Below are 5,502 nucleotides of genomic sequence, written 5' to 3'. Positions count from 1 at the left end.
ACTTAGAGACAAGGAATCTATCATTTTCTCCCTAAAATACAGACATTATTTCCATATCTGATTTATACATACATACATATATACATATACATATACATATACATATACATATACATATACATATACATATACATCATATACATATACATCATATACATATACATATACATATACATATACATATACATATACATATACATATACATATACATATACATATACATATACATATACATATACATATACATATACATATACATATACATATACATATACATATACATATACATATACATACATACACACACACATATATATATACACATATATATATATATATATATATTTGTTGGTGATTCTTATTAGGAATAGAATTAAAACAGATGAACCATGGTGATCTGTAGCACACTCAGCAGATACCTACAGGTCCATGTAATATGTGAAAGTGTCACCAAGTCTGTATATAATATGCTAATTTGAAATGTATACATTTAGTGTTAGAGAGACTGCCCAGTTCATAAAACTGAATACAGGAGTGTGAATCTAGAATCTCACTGTTCTTACCACAATAGATTGGAGAATCCAAAGGCTACAGCACCAGCGTGCTGCATGTGTAAAAGAGAACAATAGACTTTGTCTAAATTAAGTTGGAAGGTGAAAATGGATAATCTAGGGAATCATCTGACCACACACATACTCTGCCAAGCACTTGTCCACACTAAATTATGTCTGCAAGCCATATTTAAGTCTTTGGAATTGTGGGATTATATAAACATATTTAGATAGAAAATCCTAGCATTTTTTGTTTTTTCATAATTTTCAAAACCCCATCTACTTAGAACCATACATACTGTGTTGCTCCAGAGCAGAGAATACGAGTCCTGGTTTGAACATGAGTGATCATAAAATTGTTAAGAAATGCACATGCACTATTTTAATTGCGGGAGAAATGTATAAAGAGCTTGCCTTGGAAGCAGAAGAATCTGAGTTGGAGACTCCAAGATGCCTCTTAAAAAGCCAGATGTGATAGCACTTCTTATTCCAGTGTTGGTTAAGTGGAGACAGGTTATTTCCTTAGTCCCCATTGAACAGAAGCCTTGACTCTTGAGGAAGCTCCACTGCATTGAACGAAACTGGCTTATGAAAACAGGGAGGAATGTATACAAACAATGGCATCCAATATTGTTCTCTGGCCTCCACATGCATGTGCATATATCGAAGGATACCTTCACACACATGCCAAACTGCACACACATGTTTAGTATTTTGAAGTCAGAGTTCATTGTTGGTCATTAGTGTGATGTGTAAGGAGAGGGAGCTCATTAACTGTGTCATGTTCAGTCAAATAGTTGTGCTCACTGAATCAGTGAATGAGGAATCATGACTCCTGGGGAAATACCAGACAAAGTTCTTTCTAGTCACACACTGCTATTTTCTTAAAGGATCCCATACAATTTTGTTTCTGGTATAATTTCGTTCAAAAATTTCTTTCAACATCTCACAGCATGTGTTCTCTGGTTTAGTGTTTTGTCTGAGAGGCATTTTAAATAGCAAAACTCCAACAACATAAACATGTGAAAATTATGAGAGGTGAAATTGTTCATAGAAATAAATGTTAAGCACATATATTATTATATATTAAGCACACATATATTTCAAACTATAATTTTGAAAATGAAGATAATGTTGAACATGAAACAAAATGTCCAATTGTTAATTTTGAGGAATTTAGTATTTTAATGGATAATGCTGAAATTTTCTGGAAATATAAAGAAAAATGTTAGAACAAAAAAGGAGCAATGAGAAAAATTGAGTGTGGGTCATAACCAGGAGCCAGGACAGCAGAGAAATGAAAACAAAAAGAGGGCAACACTTTCCTATATGCTAAAAGTTAGGCTTGAAATCATGAATGAGGACTGGAGATGGCTCAGTGACTAAGAGTGCTTGACACTCTTTAAGAAGACCAAAGTTGAGAACCCAACGCTTACTTGGGACTTGCAGCTGCTTGGAACTTTTGCTCTAGGCACTCGGTACCCAGTTTTGGCTTCTGAATAACTGCATAGAAAGAGAGAGAGAGAGAGAGAGAGAGAGAGAGAGAGAGAGAGAGAGAGAGAGAGAGAGAGAGAGAGAGAGAACACTGAGTTTGGTGAATGGTGGTGAAAGGATCCTGGTTCAGCGAAGGTCCTAAGAGGAAGCACCCGTACTGAGTTCTGTTCTGTGACTTATTGGCTCTATAGCTTTAGAGTAAGCATTCAGGTCTTATTTATAAACTATAAGATTTTCTGTATTTTAGGAGGTCTTAGAGTTTTGAGGATAAAAATACTATGTGTGAAATTGCTTTGGCGTAGATCACGTTGGTCAAATGGAAGTTACTGTAAGAAATCTAATATTTCCATTTGTAACTAAGCTTTTCATTCTCATTTATTGTGGCTTCTTCACAACATAATTTAGTCTAACAAAGTAAATAAATAACAGGAGGAAGCCCAAAAGCAGTTTCTCTAAGGCCTATGTGAGCTCCTGCCTCCAGGTTGTATCCTAACTTCTTTCAGTGATGAACAGTGATGTGGAAATGGAAGAAGTTTACATCCCTTGCAGGCGGGTTGTCATTATCGGTTGCCCCATGCTTCTTGGCAGAGAGGTTTACAAGGAACTTCAGCAGAGCAATGGGCATGCTGTTGGCAGTAGCTTTCAAAGAGCAAGACCAAAATTCGAGCAAGTGAGCCTGTTGGATTCTGAAGCAGTTCATCACCCCATTCATGATTTTCAGCCTCACGTTATAGTACACTGTGCTGCAGAAAGAAGAGCAGATGTGGAGAGTCATCCAGATGCTGCCTCCCAGCTGAATGTGGTGCTGCTGGGAATTTAGCAAAAGTGGCAGCTGGGGTTGGAACATTTCTCATGTACATTAGGTCAGATTATGTGTTTGATGGCACAAATCCCGCTTACATGGTAGTAGATATACAGGTCCCCTGGATCTGTGTGGGAAAACAAAGTTAGACGGAAAAAAGGTGGTCCTGGAGAATAATTTAGGGAATGTTGTGTTGAGAATTACTGTTCTGAATGGGGAAGTTGAAAAGTTTGAATAAATTGATGTGACTGTTATGTTCGACAAGGTTTAGTTCAGCAGCAAACCAGCAACAATGGACAATTGGCAGCAGAGTTTCCCATGGAACTCTGAAGATGTAGCCAGTGTGTGCTGGCAGCTGACAGAGAAGAGGATGCTGAATCCGTCCATTAAGGGAACCTTTCACTGGTCTGGCAATGAGCAGGTGACTAAGTATGAAATGGTGTGTGCAACTGCAGATGCCTTCAACCTTCCCAGCAGTCACTGTTAGCCCTGCCATGGGATGCAACGCCCCAAAATACTAAGCTTCATTGCTTCAAATTGGAGACTTGTGCACTGGCCAGTGGACACCATCTCAAATTGGAATCAAAGAATCACTCTGATCTTTGCTCAATGCCAGGAGATGGAGACAGACCATCTTTCACTAGTTTATGTGTTGTGTATTTCTTTTAAAATGAAAAGTACAGTATGTGGCACTTTTTCAAGAATAAAGGAAATAGTTTTTTAATGAGTACTCCTTAATTGTGACACACGACCCTTCAAGTAAATGATGCTGTTGCATCAGGGGAACATTGGACCGACTGAGGGCATACAGGACTTTCTGTTAATTGTTTTGTTCTGGCTTACCTTGCTATTCAAATATAAGAAATTACGATTCTTTTTTTTTTTTGTTGTTCTTTTTTTTCGGAGCTGGGGACCGAACCCAGGGCCTTGCGCTTCCTAGGTAAGCGCTCTACCACTGAGCTAAATCCCCAGCCCCTAGAAATTACGATTCTTAATGTCTGAGGCCTGGGATGAAACAGAATGTTAGACTTCAGATGAAGTGAATTACTCATTCCTAAAACTTCCCTTTTTGTTGTTGTTTGGTATGTTGGCTCTTATATATTGATAGTTTCAATGTGTGTATAATCATATGAAAATTATTGGTATACACTATTTGCTTTGTTTAAGCCCAGACCAAAAACCTTGGAGGAAAGAAACTATTTTTGCCACTGTAAGTATGGTTTTTAAATTCTTGATCCTTTAATGTGTTATGTATATAAGAACTTGTACAGCCTGATGCCTTCTTTATAACACCATGTGGCAAAGACTTGGGAGAGTGCTTGTGTGTGTGTGTGTGTGTGTGTGTGTGTGTGTGTGTGTGTGTGTGTAAAACAGATGTTACGATCTATTATCATGCCATCTAGTTACTAGTCGTAAGACTTTATAGAGGTACCAAGTTCTTCTAAGATCCTATCCCTCAATGTCTCATAAGGTAAATAATACCTGTAGTTGCAGAGATAAGCTGTGTTGGTAAATTTTTTCCTTGACAGGATAGGGACACCATAGACACCAATATGTACATATTCCTGTGGAATTGTGGACCAGAAGAAGGTGCAATCTAGAAATTGAACCTTTCTTCACCTTGGGCCTCCTTTCACTGCCTAGAGCCATGGTGATTCTACTATCAAGTAACAGATTTCAGGCTTTGTCTCCAAGCAGTAAACATTCCTGATCATACAGGGTAATGACAGCATGCCAACCTTAACTCTCCCTCTCACATGTCAACAACAGCTAGTCTCTAGCTCTGCCTCCCTCATACTGTATCCATACTATATCCACTGCTTCATTTCTCTCTCTCTCTCTCTCTCTCTCTCTCTCTCTCTCTCTCTCTCTCTCTCTCAATTCTCCAATGTATTTGTTTATCATAGTGAATCCCACTGCCAGAGCATGAAGACCAGGGTGTAAGCACTGGGTATCATCTATAGCCCCAGGTTGAAAGTGTATGCACAGATGTGCACCCCTATGTCTAAACCAGAAAACTACTTCTGCTATTCTGTTGATGCCTTCAATCTTGCTTTTTAATCCGATTTTAAATGGCAGCAGACTTCACATATTTGGTTATGCTGCCTGGTCAGTGAATTTTAGTGATCTATCCAACTCCAGGTCCCTTTGTCCAAGAGTAAAACTATTTGTTGCCACACTGGCAGCTGTAACTGTGGGCTAAGGGATCTCAGACTTGGATCCTCAAACTTACATGTTGAACACTTACTTTGATGACTGAGGCATCTCACAGTCCAATATAGAAAGCTTAAATTTAGAGTATATTTGTAATCTTTCTAAAACTTTTCAGATACTTCTTATCTAGCTCCGCAAGTATCTACCTCTAGATTTTTAGGATGCCAAGTTTGCTAGAATTGGTAATCATGATACCCCATTGCATAACATTAATTAAGAGCCACAAAACACTCAGATTTTGTTATTTTCCCTAAGGACTTGGGATATAACTTGGATTAATTTTTAAATTTCCTTATCTTAAATCATCAGGGTTTACTTGGCATTCATCACAACTTCTTATAGACAAAATTTTGACCTCAATTTTCCCTATGATTGACTAAAATTCTTTCAGGATTTTTGGAAAGAAGGCCACAGTAGTGGAGAACCAGACTCAGGAATCA

At 38.0% G+C, this 5,502-nt stretch overlaps 1 pseudogene; it reads left to right on the top strand.

The window, feature by feature from the left end:
- The first annotated feature begins 2,551 nt into the window (after positions 1–2,551).
- Positions 2,552–3,492, top strand: LOC103691598 (methionine adenosyltransferase 2 subunit beta pseudogene; annotated as a pseudogene).
- Positions 3,493–5,502: the final 2,010 nt, after the last annotated feature.

This window comes from Rattus norvegicus, chromosome 13 (assembly GCF_036323735.1).
Source record: "Rattus norvegicus strain BN/NHsdMcwi chromosome 13, GRCr8, whole genome shotgun sequence".
NCBI classification, from domain to species: domain Eukaryota; kingdom Metazoa; phylum Chordata; class Mammalia; order Rodentia; family Muridae; genus Rattus; species Rattus norvegicus.
The sequence above is the reverse complement of the archived record's forward strand: the minus strand, read 5'-3'. Positions and strand labels throughout refer to the sequence as shown.